The sequence below is a fragment of the Girardinichthys multiradiatus genome, chromosome 3 (genome assembly GCF_021462225.1).
Source record: "Girardinichthys multiradiatus isolate DD_20200921_A chromosome 3, DD_fGirMul_XY1, whole genome shotgun sequence".
NCBI classification, from domain to species: domain Eukaryota; kingdom Metazoa; phylum Chordata; class Actinopteri; order Cyprinodontiformes; family Goodeidae; genus Girardinichthys; species Girardinichthys multiradiatus.
In genome coordinates, this window is record NC_061796.1 from 26,431,010 (window position 1) to 26,447,493 (window position 16,484).

At 40.5% G+C, this 16,484-nt stretch overlaps 1 protein-coding gene across 3 annotated transcripts in view; it reads left to right on the plus strand.

Moving 5' to 3' along the window:
- The window catches only part of grik2 (glutamate receptor, ionotropic, kainate 2), a 559,972-nt gene that overhangs the window by 96,207 nt on the left and 447,281 nt on the right, over positions 1–16,484 (plus strand). The gene's annotated exons all lie outside the window — the stretch shown is intronic.

Here is a 16,484-nt window from a genome sequence, read left to right on the forward strand (position 1 = left end):
AACTAACAGAAGTTATCTAATGACCTGGATGAACAGAAAAACACCTGACTGTGAAAAGTAAACACAAAACACTGACATAGACAGAGCCTTACACGTTCAAAGCAAACTCCTATTTTAAGGAGATCACGCCAGCTATAGATGTTGGTTGCTCAACAGAATGAGTGTTGAATGAAAAGCAACACACATATAAACATACATTTAAGCACTGATTAGGAAAGCCTAGAGTTGCTGTAACTGTGTCCTACCATGGGTCTGCAAATTTTACACTGGCAAAAGTTGCAGACAGCGGCTTGAAATATTCACTCTTATTTGTAATGAATATATATAATATATGAGTTTCATTTTCTGAGATGAGAAACAACATATATTTTTTTTAGATGTACTTGTATTCCTGAAAGCTGCAAATGCTAGAAAATTGGCCCTGTGGTTTAAGAATCATTAAATAAAGAAAAATCTCCTTTCAGTAACTTTGTACCTGTTGAGTAAGTGCATCAAGCCACTATGACTACATGAAGAAATATTGTGACCTATATCTTGTACAGTCAGTCAATCATTTTCTACTGCTTATTCCATAGTGGGTCGCAGGGAAGCTGGTGCCTATCTCCAGCAGTCTATGGGTGAGAGGCAGGGTACACCCTGGACAGGTCACCAGTCTGTCACAGGGCAACACACAAACAACCACACTCATTCATACACCTAAGGGCAATTTAGAGTGACCAATTAACCTAACAGACTTGTCTTTGGACTGTGGGAGGAAGCCAGAGTACCCAGTGAGAACCCATGCATGCACAGGGAGAACATGCAAACTCCATGCAGAAAGACCGTCAGCCAGGAATCAAACCCAGGACCTTCTTGCTGCAAGGCAACAGTGCTACCAACTGCGCCACCATGCATCTTGTACAATTTACCTGAAAACAAAACAGTTTGTTCAGGGGGGAAGCGTAAAAACAAGAAACAACCACCTGGTTTCCTACCAGATTCAGTTACAACATCCTGTTTTCTTCAGTAGGAGTCTATCAGCATCCCACTTCCTGACTTAGCATATTTGCCCAATCTGCCTTGCAGAAAATCTGTTGTCCAAAGCCCACTTCAGGAAACCCCACCGATATTATGTCAGATTTAGTTCAGCACTCTGGCTAGCCCATTCCAAAACTTGATTTATCTTTAGTGAAAGATATTTTGTGAACTTGATACAGAAAATAAATATCTCTTTATCTTTAGCTTTCTATCAGACACCAGAAGGATTTAAGTCAAAGATGACTGGTATTTAGATGTGTTCATGATTTAATCCACCTTCACAAAAAGTCTAGTTTCATCTGAAGAAAAGAACCCCATATCATGGTGCTGCCACCACCACATTTTACAGTGGGAATAGTGTTGTTTTTGTGCCAAACTTACCTTTGGGAATTTTACCAAAAAGTGCAAGTGTAGGTCATCAGAGCTCAAAAAAATCCTGCTGCTAAGTTTTTTTTGTCTTTCAATCCTAGCTCAGACATTTGAAGAAGGCATGAGATTGTTGTCACATGAAGAACACAACCAATACTAATCAGACATTTCTGCAACTCCTTCAGTGTTGCTGACAGGCTCTTGGCAGCCTCCAGAATTTCCCAGAATTTCCATCCTGTCTTTTTTTCAGTTACGATGAAAAGTATTGTTTTTGTAACATCACTGTTGTTGCATGTCTTCTCCAGTTTTTGATGACTGTATTATGTGTGCCATGGAACATATAATGATGTGGATTTCTTGTATCCTTTTCCTAACTTATATCTTTGCACAATGAGATCATCTCGATCCTATGCAACCGCTTTGTAAAATATGGCTTTAAAATGGCTATTGATAGAAGATGCAAATGGGCAAATGTACATACAGTTTTTTTTTTCAGTGGAATAATACAGGATACATTGCATATTAAAGGCAGAAAAGGTTCTGAAATGATTCACAGTGGACAAAACTGTTTTTATGTTACAAAAACGTAACATTTGAACAAGAGTGTGTACACTGTTGAGTTACTGAATAACGCACTCTTTCAGAGCTTAGGAATTTCATTCAAGAGGAACATCTTCATAAACCACGGATAATGAATCATTTTTCAGACAGATGCAGTTCCTGGCACAGGCAATGTTTGTGGATCTAGGATATTATGGAATACTTTCACCAACCTTGTGTCCCTACAGTTTTTCCATCTGCAAAGCTTACTTAAACCTTGCTGTCTGAGATGAGATGTTTATAGCACCTGAGCCACAGTGAAAAACTGCTCCAAAGACACTTCAGTCTACCAAAAAGCACTTATGTTTGACGTCATGGCTTACAGGTATAGGGGCCTTCCTAATTCTTCTGTGTATTATTTTACTTTGGCACATAGCACTTTTTGCTGTCTGGAAATTGCTCTCCTGAGTTCACTCCTCTTGGTTGGAAACTAAAAACAATGACAATGTTTCAACACCATCCCTTTCATCTGCTGCCTTCTTGATTGAAAATATGAACATTGGACGGTGTTTTAATAAAAGCATTTTCGGAAGCACACAAGTTTGAATTTTCATAGCTGTTAAAGCATTGAGGGCTCCTCTTCCAGTCATATTTTTAGAATTCCAGACTTTCTAAAGTTGTTAAATCTTCACATCAAGATAGGTACAAGCTAATTGACAGCAGCACATCTGAATGTCTCAAAGAATGCTTGCTTACGGATTTCTCAAAGATTTTTTTGTCAGGTTTTATCTGAAGGCTATTCATTTTGTTCCCTTTATTGCATAACGTCGCTCATAAATCCACATGTGGTAAACGTGGGTCCCAGTGTTAATTATTAGACTTACCATAAGGTGTTTTTATTATAGACTTTAAAATCTTCATAGTTTCAGTTTGTTCCAAGTGTCTCTGTGTTGCCCTGTGATGGACTTATGACCTGTCCAGGGTGAAACATGCGCACCTGCAGCATATAGGAAGGAGAATTCCAAGGGTCCCTGACTGACTAGAGGCCCAACAAATAGGTCAAGATTGATAAACATCATTGGGCATATATATCTACATATATATATATATATATATATATGTGTGTGTGTGTGTGTGTGTGTGTGTGTGTCAACAAAAACTCCTTTACAAAATGCTAAGTGAGCGAACCCAAACATACAGCCAAAGTCATTAAGAACTATCTTCAGCATTAAGAACCAGGTAATGAGGCCTTAAATGAAACTTTGAAAAATGCCAAATGTGTCATCCCTTCACCTTGTTAGGTGTGGTCTGACTGCTAAGGACGTCCACATCCTCCTTTTCTCAAAGTTTTAAGTATACACATTAGACAAATAAGTTTAACCAATAAGTACTTCACTGTTGTTAAGTGCAAACAATTTTGCAAGTTAAAGTAGCTTTTCTTATTTTATTTTAGACTGACTTCTTCAGATAGAACTTAATAACATGTTCATGCAACAAATTAAAATGCTTCTGTTGAAAATGCTCTTTATTTTTATCTTTATATACTAACTCCTTTAAATATTTTTGAGAGTTTATTTATAAAACAGCTATTTTAAGTTAGAAGAACTTAAGTAAACATTCTGGTTGTAAGCAGACAAGTTGATACAAACAGTTCCTTTATCACAGATTAAATCACATATTATACATATATAATACTAAACACAGATTATAAGGATTTTTGTTTTTATCTTAAAGTGTATTGCATGTTTTGCATTTACACAGACTATACACTGATATCATAAATTGTTTCCTTGTTCTGTAGTCATAACAAGGTTTACCTTAATAACTAATGGAGTTTGGATTCTTGTTGTCTTTATTATTTGCAGTAGCTCATTAAGTCCATTTCTCTACAGCTCTCATACATTTTACATCTTTTTCACATTGTTTTAGGACAATCTGTGTTCAGTCTGTGATTATTGCTAGTTCTTTGTGCTATCTGAGTCTCCTTGAGCTAAATTCTGGACAAGATGACATGGCCTTTACTGAAATACCACTGTTCCCTAGCCTTTTTTCTCAACTCTTTGATGTGATTCTACTCTGTCTCTTGACCTGTCTCAATATTCTCATAATATTTGTGGAAAAGTTTTGAAATGATGCATCAGTGTAATTTATCAAGGTAACAAAAACCTTGAATTTTGGCAGGGTGTGAATGATTTTAAAAACCACTGTAGATGGCCTGCTCAGATAAATGTTAACTGGTAGGTTTAATCCACACATTCTGCCCCTGCTTATCCACAAGATTTCCAACAAGTTAAGTCGGTTAACATCTCCCATGGACAAGGAATCTACCAAAGAATGGTCAATATAATTAACAGAAAATATCAAATGAAGAAATACCATGTATTGGATCATTACTGGATTTGCCTTTCAGATACATTGTAGCCTTTTAAAAGAAGGAAGAGGTAATTTGAAATGTGCTCTTGTTTTATTGTGAAAAGGCTTAGACTTTGATGATTGAAGAGTTAATTCTCATCTCTGCCCAGTTCTGCATGATGAATCAAATGGAACAAGTTCATTACAGAGACAACGCAACCACTGTTCCACTGCATCCATCATTCATCAATCTACGTTATTTCTGTCTCCCAGATTCCCAGGCTGTTGGGATCTGTGAGATGAAGCAATCAGCCACTCTATCCATGATGGAGAATTTGAGAATTCCTTGAAGTCAAGCAGGTTGCGACCTTGATATTGCAGTAGTATTTCATTATAGAAGATGTTGACACATTAAAGGGGATCCATCAGAGGAGCACAGGGAGCTGCCTGCTGAATGGGAGGAACATGGAAACATAATGAGTTTATTGTGCTGGCACTTCACAACCGCAGTATGGCAGAGAAAACACAATAGGAACACATGGCAGACACATAAGGGATGTCATTGTGTAGACAGACTGTCTGATAACTGATAGCATTCCAGTTCTATGAACATAAGAATCTTGTCAGTTCCCGCTTGAGAAAGATGCTGTCGTCCACCTTTCATGTTCATTTCAATTAGCTCCAGATAAAGCCTCTCTCACACATGGAAATGTTGCTGGCCTAACCATTCTGTTAAAGCAGCAGATCTCTGGTTTGGAGCTTTGCTATTGACGAGATACTGAATAACTTCTTTGAAAACATGACAGGATGAGTTTTTTTTTTATTTTCACCTCCCAGCTCTAAGCAACGTTGCTTATGTATTTAGTGGAAAGTAAACCCATAATTGAAGAAGTGTGTTACAGCAGCCCAGCCCATACCAAAGCATGTGGTAGAGCAGCTGGTCCAGATGCAGAGTCACATTTTGCGTCATATAGGCAATAATATAATCTACAAACACACAAACACAATCATTCTTTATTGTGCTATGATGAATCTAGACCACATTTTAAAAATTATTTTCACCAGGTCAAAAAATAGGTACTGAGGCTGGGAGTCACATGTATGTGTCTGTCAAAACAGGACAAGCAAGCATTTAGTGATGTGAAAAAAACATTTGCCCCAAGCCCTATTGTTTCTTCTCTTTTTTATCTCGCTTGCATGTTAGAGATAATCAAAAAATAATTAATTAGACAAAGAAAACCTGAGTACAAAAAGCTGTTCACATAATGATTTCATTCATTAATGAGAAAAACAGCCAGGCCCTTTGCCAGAGGTGGCACCAACAAGTCAAGTGAAGTCCCAAGTAAAGACAAGTACTGAGTCAAGTCCATGTCCTAATCTATAAACCTTTAAACTTAACCAAGTCATTTAACCAAATATGTCATTTAATCATGAAGTAGTAATGAAAAATGTCTAGAATTTATAGTCTTTGAAAAAGGTGGATGTTTTTACCAACCAGCAAGAGAAACAGAACTTCATAAACATCAGAAAATCAGTTCTGATGTTGATTCCTACAGTAAATATTCACTAAAGCAAACAAAATGTAAACAAAACCAAACTTTCAGTAAATTGAGAAAGTAATTAGCAAACTCATTCATGATAGAAAAAACTATGTATTTATTTACAAAATAACATTTTCTGCAAACCAGCTGTGATACAGTTTCTGGATGACAAAAGCTTGTCCTTAGTCAAGAGAGAGGCAGCAGATGACGAAAGGAAGGCATTGCAGATCCTGCAAGACCATTAAGCAGGCAAAGGAAAGCCATGGCCAATTAGCCTCTACACAAAACTAACCTCCTTCCAGAAAGCTGCCAGTGAGACCGTCGCAGACTATATTATTCAGGCTGAAACTGCTATTACAGCACTAAGAAATGTTGGAGAGACGCTTAGCGATAGACTATTTATTGCAATGATTCTAAGAGGTCTGCCTGAACCATTTAAACCATTTGTAGTTCACATAACGCAAACCAGTGATGACAAGTTAACCTTTGGTGAGTTCACAGTGAAGCTGAGAAGTTATGAAAATACAAAGAAGTTTAATGCTAATATGGATGAAGATAAGGTGATGAAAGCAAGTGGCTTCATGAAGAAAGCAATAAACAGGCAAAAAGAGAATATGGAGTTTACATACTACAGAAAGAACACAAAGTGCGGCAATAACCGAAGGATTGTCAAGGACAGAGAAAACGATGCAGTGTTTGTAAAGGTTCCAGTCACAAAGACAGTTATTGCTGGCAAAAGAAGGAAGCAAGTTTAAAACAGGCAACTGATGGGGATGAGCACTCATTTGTTTTCAAGATGAACGACTGCCAGGTCAACAGTTTAAGATGAAGAGGGTTAATGGTGGATACTGGTGCGACTTCTCACATAAATAATGACCTGAAGAAGTTCAAACACTTAATGAATTTTTTCAACCAGAGGAACACTTTGTCAAGCTTGGTGACAGGATGAGGATGAGCGCAGTGGCACAAAAGAGAGGAAATGCAGATGTTTGGCTGCGAGATACAGAGGGAGGGAACGTGAAGGTAGCGATAAGAAGGGCGCTGTACATCCCCAAATATCCATAGAGCATCTTTTCTGTTAAAGCAGCAACATCCAAGGGAGCCTCAAACAACTTTAAACAAGGACTTGATCAATTCGTCTGTAGATGGTACCAGGTTTGACATAAGAGTGTACGATAGGCTTTTTTCCTTGACATTTTTGATGAAAAAGATGTTGATGATGGAGAGTATGATATAGTTTTGTGTTGTTATGACATTCAGGAGTGGCACAAGATCTTGGGTCACTGTAATTTCAAGATGTTTTAAAACTAGAAAATGTTGTAAAATGTATGAAAATTAAAGAGAAGGCTAGACTGTGAAACATGTATTCAAGGAAAATTTACCCACAGCAGAAGCAGGCAAATTCATGCAAAAGCTAAAACAGCTCTTGAACTAGTGCATACTGATTTAGCTGGCCCTATTGAGCCTGCTGCGAAAGATGGAAGTACATATACACTAGCATTTACTGCTGACTTTTCAAGTGTAATCTTTATCTACTTTCTGAAAGCTAAGAGCGATACAGTCAAGTTTACTGAAAGGTTTATTGCAGATGTAGCCCCCTATGGAAAAGTGAAGTATTAGATCAGATAATGGCACTGAGTTCATGTCTAAGGACTTTCAGTCTTTAATGAGTAAAAATGCTATTCATCTGCACCTTATTCACCCCACCAAAATGGGACAGCTGAAAGAAGCTGGAGAACACTGTTTAATATAGGAAGGTGTATGACGATACAGAGCAATCTACCTAAAGAATTGTGGACTTGGTAATCCACCTGTCAGTGGATTACCTGGCAGAGTAGCGCTCAGAATTTTTGTCTGTGTGCCATGGAGAAGCGCAACAGATGTAATTTCACAAGTAGAGCATAACAGCTAACGTTTAATGCTCTGCTTAATATTTATAAATGAAACTTTATTAGAGGTGGGACAAAAAGGAAAAAGGGAGAGAATGAGAAAAGAATGGAAGAGAGAAAGAAGGATGAAGAGATTACAAGACAACACCCTGCTTGCTTCTACACCTGCAGAAAAGTACATATTTATAGCTTTGTAACCAAAATGTACACAGTACAAGATGTAATTAGTGGTAAATGCTGCTCAATATAGAACATTTGTGTATCTGTTAACACCTGAATCTAAACACCTCTGGGTCTAAGTGCTTGTGTATACAAAGTTTCTCCATAAAAATATGCAACAGAGCCACAGACCTGCCCCCCCTGGACCTGGGACAGATACAGAGGAGATCCGAGCCATAGACATCCAAAGGCCCTCCAGAGCACAGGAACCCCAGGAGAACCATTGCCAGGTCTACCGCAACCCAACAGAGAAGAGCAGGGGAGAATCCCCGAGGAACCACTCAGCAGTCACAGTGCAGAAGGCCTAGGGAGCCGCACACACCAAAGCACCCAGCCTTGGACACCGAGAACCACAAGTACACCAGCGGGCAGAGACACGAACCACCAGCAGGTAGTGTGGCGGGGATAAAATAGGCCCCACATTTGATGGGGGGGCCTAAACTGATCCAGAAGAGGGAGCATTCCAAGACCCAACCTAACACAAAAAACAGGCACACACAGTCACAATCACACATTCCCACCCTGGTGTGTACACATCAATACATTCATGCATGCACCAAATGTAAAGACATACAACAATAGACGTACACTCACTCACACATACATACTTTATACTCCCAGGTGCAGATGCCGATACCTGATGGGGCAACCGGCCCGCGGACCCTGGAGGTGGTCCCCTTCCCTCCAGGGGTGGAGACAGGCAGACCGCCCAGCCCAAGCCCAGACTGGTGCTGGCACTGCCCAAACTTAAGCGACCCCTGTCCAGACCCCAGTCCCCAACAACCCCCATCTGGAGAAGGGGCCACATACAAAAGAGGGGTCTACCTGGTCAAAACGAGCCCATCAACCAGAGCCGCCATAGGATGAAACAGTCTCAACCCCCCAGTGAATTCCGATCTCAACCCCATGAGCACCACACCCCCATGAACCCCAACATGAATCTCCCCACAGGGCAACACCCAACCTGGACACAGATATCAAACACATGCCCTTGAACCCAAATACCACAGGGGCACACAACAAGCTTCACACACAGCCCTGCTCCAAGCACCCCTGCTGCATCCTACCCCCCAGCACACAGCAAATGCAAGGCAAGGTCCCATGCAACAGCATCCCAGCCTCCGCCCACAGGCGCAACAGGGCAGACACCACCGAGCAACATGCCCACAACGGAACCCCTGACCCCACACCAAGATCGGACAAACTCACCCGGCAAGAGGTCCCTGGCCAGCGCCAAGCACCCGGTGTCCCCCACCACGCCCCCCGCAACCACACAAACACCACATTGCTGCCACTGCAACGATAGCCCAGGGAGAAACATTATCCACACACACCCTCCAGCTTCAGCCCCTTCACCAAAGCGAAGCCACATCCCAATCAACGCTGCATAGTGCCTGGCCAAGACCCCTCGCCAGAGCACAGAGCTCCTCCAACCGACGGACCAGGCACCGAACCCAGGGACAGAGATCCAAAGAAATCCAAGTGATCCCGAGAGAGCTAAACGCCAGTCCCAGCACCCGACAACCCCCAAGCACTGAACCTCAACCCCAGCCCCAGCCCGAATCCCAACCTTAAGGCCTGATCCTTCTCCTGGGCAAAATTTTCTCTTGCACAAAAACCATCAGCGCCAGCGCCCCCCAGGGGTGTGCTCTGTCCCCACTCCTCTTCTCCCTGTAAACAAATGAGTTCATCTCAGTGGACCTGTCTGCGAAACTCCTGAAGTTTGCTGATGACACCACTGTCATTGGACTGATCAAGGCCGGTGATGAGTTTGCATATAGAAAGGAGGTGGATCGGCTGGTACACTTGTGTGGTCAGAACCACCTGGAAATGAACCCACTCAAGACTGTGGAGATGATGGTGGACTTTGCAGAGAACGCCACCTCCACACACCCCCCTCACTATCCTTAACAACATTGTGTCTGCTGTGGACCGCTTCTGGTTCCTAAGAGGAGCAGTGCTCCAGAACAACACCATGCATATTTGGACTGATCACACATTACATTCCATTCTAAAGTCAATTCTGTATATATGTACATTTAAAAAGATATTCTTTATTATTGAGAGCAAAGTGTACAAACTTGGCAGTAGAGCTGACTCTGATTTTAATTATGATGTCAAACTACACTGGCACCTAGCAACATTGCCTGAGTCCCGTTCCTGGCGAGCAACTAAAGCGGAGCTCCACCCACCTGATTTTCAGTAGAGGATCGGCTGGTTTTACCTTACACGCGCTTTACAATGGCTACCCTCAAAAGCAGATGTTCTGTTGTTGGTTGCAAAGACCCACGTGTCCATACACATTCTTCTACTGTTGGATAACTGGTGGCAGCCATTTTCACATGTACGAAATGGTGGCTGCGTCCCCCAACATTCATTTGGGGGCGTAGCCAAATACAGCTAATTTGCATAAAGGTGACAGAGCCCTAAAACAGCTAATTTTGAAGAGAGCTCAAAATAGGGGGAACTGAAGAGTAATTAACATGTTTTGTATAGCCCATAAACCTACCCCAAATGTTTAAAAGGAAGTATAATAAGTCACCTTTAACAATCGTTTTGGGCAAATTCCACATTATATGGTGACTGGAAAGAAACCTTATCTTTCTGAAATGAAGGAGTTTGGATCAGTGTGCTACTCGTACAAACAAAACAAAGAAAAGCTAAACCTAAGGTTTGATAAGGGAATCTGGGTTACGATAAGAATAACTTATGATATCTAGTCTATTACCCAGACACAGGAAGGGTTTGTAAACAGAGTTGTCAGATTCATAACTAAAACTTTGAGTGGCAAACTCAGACTGATACAGAAGTGTTTGATGATGAATATAACAGCAGAAGAACAGTTTCTGTCATGTCTGAGTCAGAAGCCGAACATCAGATGTCAGAGGGAACACAAGGGACTTGTACTGAACCAATTGAGGATAATACAGGTATCAGACGGGATGAAGGACATTGTCTACGCTTCAAAAGAGAGAGAAAAGCATCAATGTATTTAAGAGACTATGAATGTAACTAAGTAAAATTGTATTTGTATTGCACCTTTCACAGATAAAATCAAAAAACGCTTCACAAAACACATGAGAAAAGCAAAGCAATATAAACATATTTATAAACGTCAGATTAATTAAAAGCATGTCTGTACAAATATGTTTCTAGCTGTGTTTTGAATTGATCAATGGAGTCGACACGACGTAAAAACTATGGAAGGGAATTCCAAAATGGCCTGGAGCACCTGAACCCATGAGTCTCAAACCTTGTTTGTGGGACTAACAATAGACCCTAATCAGCAGACCTCAGAGCTCTGGCAGAAGACTGGGGTTTAAGAATATCTAAAATATATTGAGGGGCCTGACCATGTAGAGCCCTAAAAGTGAAAACAAGAAATTTAAAATGAAACCCAAAATTAACTGGTAGCCAATGAAATGAAGCCAAGACAGGAGTAATGTGAGCTCTTCTGCTTATTCCTGTTAAGAGTCTTTCTGCAGCATTCTGCACTATCTGAGTGTGATGCACAGCAGATTTATTAAGACAGGTTAAAAGTCCATTACAATAATCCACCCGAGATGAAATAAAAACATGAAATAATTTCTAATTCAGACCTGGACACCATAAAGTTTAGCTTAGCAATATTTCTTAAATGATAAAAACTATGAGGTTTGCAAAATACTCAGTCCGAGCCTTTTTCAACATGTCTTGTAGTGAGAACATTAACTTGTAGTCTGTGCACATCAAGTTTGGATGCCTTCCACAGACATTTGATTTTGCAACAATATCTCCTACTTTTTTTATATAGCTTCAGTTACCCAAGGACAGACTTTTGAATGTCTATGTTTTGCCTAATAGGAGCTACTGCATCTAAAATAATTCCAGAGAGAGTATAGAATAAAAGACAGTAGAAGGATTTCAAAGAACCAAACTTTGACATCTGAAGTTCAAAAGCGGGAAAAGGAGTCAGAATTGATCAGTCTGAATGAAAAACTGTCCTAAAACACAGTGACAAGTGCCCCACCACGCCCTGATTGACATGGCCTCCCCACAACTAAGCAGCCAACTGGGCAGGTTTCCTTTAGATGAGTAAAGTCCAAACTTTGCTGCCATGTCTCAGTCAGGAACAAAAAGTCAAGGGACTCCTCCATAAATAGCTCATTCAAGATAAAAGATTTGTAATTAATTGATCGGGGGTTCACCAATGCAATAGGCATTGAGGAATCTCGGGCAGTGAACTCCACAGCAGACTGTAGCGGCACACAAATCAGACACCTGTGCGCTTGCGAACACCCTTTCGTAGGTAGGTAATCCAGGCAAGGCTGAGGAAAAATCATCACCAACAGCAACAATAGAGAAGAGAGCAGATGAGGGTTGGACATTATGGGTGACACCCCTGGACCATGACGGACTGACTGCAGGCAGACATCCCTGCTGGATGACAGTAGGTCAATGGACCGAGGACAGCGAGAATCACCCCTTCACAAGGAGGCCAGCCTCTGGTACCTTCTCAGTCCAACTTGAAAACCTGCCCTGGATCCCCTTTTTCACCTCCTGGACCAAAAAAGCGATCAATGCAACCTATTTACATGCTCCTATTGACTGTGAGGTGTATATTGGACAGCCTGAGGGCTTTGAGGTCAATTCAGATTTAAGATATGGTTTAAAACAATCAGGACACAACTGGAATGGGATGCTGCATGATCATTTGTGTGAAAATGGTTTTGTCCAAAATCCAGCAGATCACTGTGTGTATACTAAACAAGCTGAAAATAAGAGAACAATTTTGCTCATTTGGGTTGATGATCTCATCATGGCAACAAGTGACGATTCGCTAATGGACAGTGTTAAAGATGAAGGATGTGGGGACACTTAAACATGTTTTGGACATTGACTTTACACCGATGGATGGTAAAATAAAAATGAACCAAAAAAGGCACATAATGAAACTAGAAATATTTGTATTTCCTGCAAAAATGCAGTGTGAATGCTGTAAGCTGAACTTTTTAGCTGAAAGCTGGCAGAAACAAGGTGAAATTAACTGCAGATAATCTGCTGAAATTTTATGAATTAGAAGAAAACAGAAATACTGAACTCCTTTTGAAAGCTGGCAGAAAGTGGTTAAGGTTGACAGCGAATATCAGCTAAAATCTGATAAATTAGTCGAAATAGCAGAAACAGCAAAGAAGAACTGCCATCTGATCTGTTTAAACAGGAAGGCTATTAGCTATAAAACAGTGTAACAAGGTGAAGTCACTTCAAAACTATTTGTTGAAATGGTTGTTGAAATGCAAGAACAGACACAAAGTTTAAAAAAGCAGGAAAGAGCTGCCCATAGATGAGCTGAAAAAGGACTGAAGCAAAAACATCGCCTAAGAAGTTGGAAGTCAGTGCTGAAATATATACAAAGTGGCAGAAAATTCAGAAAAAGAATAAACTAACAACAAATACGCTGAAGAAAAACAAAAACAAACAAGTAATTGCCTAAAAAGGCAAATGTGTTCTTCAGCTAAGAGAGAAGAGAGGAGAAAGAGAAGCTAAAATGCTAACATTAGCATATTGGCTATCACTAGCATGAAGGCTGATATTAATTTACCCCATCTACTATGCAAAAACAGTGTATAAGCTTAAATTAACTAAAATGGTAATGCTTACTACAGCCTATATTCAAATGTCTTTGAAATTGCCCTTTAAAATTATTCACTCTTGTTCAGGTGTTGGAACAGCAGTAGAAGCTGTTTAAGTAGCTGGCATCAAATGGTCACTGTTTTGATGCTCCCCTGGGACCTATGAAGATGGTCTTATCATCATAGGTCACAGAGTAGTGGTTTCATTCTGGTTCTGATAGAGTTCAGACCTGTTTCTGATGGGGGTTTATTCCTTATTCTGATAGAGGGTTTCTCCTGGATCTGATGAAGATTTGTACCTGGTTCTGATAGAATTTTGACCCGTTTCTGATGGATGCTTGTACATGGTTCTAGTGTAGATTTATTCAAGGTTCTTATGGAGATTTGTGCCTTGTTCTGGTGGAGTTGGGACCTGCTTTTGATTAACGTTTCTTCTTGGTTCTGATAGAGCTTGGACCTAGATCGGATAGAGGTTTATACCTGATTCTGGTGAAAATATTTAGAAGGTTCTTAAACATATTTTTATTCTGGTTCTGATGGAGCCTTTTGCTAGGTTCTGATGCAGTGTGTAGCCGGTTCTTATAGAGGTTTCTTCCTGGTTCTGATGGAGTTTGGATCTGGTTCTGATGGAGATCTGTATCTGGTTCTTGTGGAAGTCTCTACCATGTTCTGATGGATGTTTCTCCTTGGCTCTGATAGAGTTTGGACCTGGTTCTGATACATGTTTGTACCCGGTTCTGGTTGAGGATTTTTCCTGGTACTGATGGAGCTTTTTGACCGATTTTGATGGAGTTTGGACCTGGTTCTGAGAGAAGGTTGATCCTGGATCTGAAGGCGATTTGGACCTGGTTCTAGTGGAGGGTCCTTATCTGGTTCTGTTGGAGTATGAGTCCGGTAGTGATGGAGATTTGTTCCAGGTTCGGATGGATATTGGACCTGGTTCTGATAGAGGTTTCTTCGTGGTTCTGACAGAGTTTGGACCTGGTTCTGGTGGAAGGTTCCTAACTGGTTCTGATGGAGATTTCCTCTTGGTTCTGATGGAGTGTGGGTCTGGTTCTAATAGAGATGATGTGCTAACAGCAAATATGCAAAAGTCTATGAAATTGCCTTTTAAATTTAATCACTGTTGTCTAGGTGTTGAAACAGCACTACATACTGTTTAGGTACCCCACACAAAATGGCCGCCATGTAGTTGCCTCCTATGAAGATGGTCAAAGGGTTAGGGGTCGGATCAGGTTTAGGCCATTGAAATGAATGAAAATTAATGGAAGTCATTGCAAAGTCCTCAAAAAGATAGTAATCCATGGATGTGTGTGTGTGTGTGTGTGTGTGTGTGGGTCCCAGCGTGAGACATGGAGAGACTAGAGGCAGAAAGAAAGACATATTCACGTACAGACATATACAGTAGGAGATACACAGATATATAAATAGAACAGTGAGGGATGAATCAGCCAATCAGCAAAAAGTGTCAGTGTAACTTGACACCTGCAGCATTTCTAACTTAGCACCTCACTATCGTCTCCCACTGGCCTTGGCTTTTAACATGGAGGCGCTTGCTCCCGAACTACCGCCTATAACTTGGAAACCGTAAGGGCTATCGACGTCATTCTTAGACCATTTTTTTCAAAATGGACAGGGGAACGATAATATCAATCTTTTTTTGCTTAAAATATAACAATAAAGGCACAACACTAGGTGAAAAGACCAGGAAAGTCCTTTGGTCCGCTTGTTTGGTCCGGACCAAAAGCGAACTTTATTTTTTTCATATGGTGCGGTTTGTTTTTACATTGTACTTTTTGCAAGTGAACTATCACTTGTAAACAAAGCCACACGGGTGACAATCATTGTTCCCATTGGACAGAAATGACGGGGACGGGACAGAGCTTTCTCAGGAAGGACAGATTTGGTACTCTGAAACCTATTTTATGACAAAATGGTAAAATATGTCAAAATAATTCCCTCACTGTGAGCGTCAGCAAGGTCTGAAGATTAATCGGTTCAAAGCTCATGTCTGTATACTGAAAGGTTTAGGAGAGGCGACGATTCGAAAACATGTGACTTTAAGGATTTTCTGCTCTGATTTTTTCTCAAATTCCTATAGGTGGCCCATTCATGGTGTGTTGACTTTGGGGGTATGTTGCCAGAAATCTGTTAGTCCCATATCAATGAGGGTGACATTTTCTGAATCATGAAAGATTCTGAATCATGAAAGTGAAAATTACACGAGTGAGGAGAGTTTGTTTGTTCTTTCTCAGGTTATTCAAAAACCTAGAGTGTACACTCTAGCAACTGACAAATTCCGCCATTGGATTACATTATAAAATCAAAAACTTCAAAACTTTTGCCTAAAATTTGAATTGCGATTGTAGAAGAACCACAACAGAAAACAAAATAGCAGAAAATGCTAACAACAAATACGCTGAAGAAACACAACAACAAACAAGAAATTGCCTAAAAAAGGCAAAAGTGTTCTTCAGTTACGAGAGAAGAGAGGAGAAAGAGAAGCTAAAATGCTAACATTAGCATATTGGCTATCACTAGCATGAAGGCTGATATTAATTTAACCCATTAATTTAATACCATGCAAAAAGCAATGTATAAGCTAAAATGAGCTAAAACACTAATGCTGACTACAGCCTATATTCAAAAGTCTATGAAATTGCTGTTTAAAATTATTCACTCTTTAGCATTCACACAATAATAATAATAATAAACTAGAAAATGTCTGAAGAAATTTAGACGGGGCCTGCCTCTTGGTGCGTGCTTCTCGGACCAGAGCCAAAGGTTGTGGGGCTGAGGTACAGAACCAAAGCAACAGAACGGTGTGCATCACGATTGAGGGTAGAAGGTTAAGATGTCGATCTAGACCTGTTCTTGTTTCACCGGTAATCATGCGTCCTTGCATTGCTTTGGCAGTTGCCAGTAAATAAAGAGTCCAGTTTAGA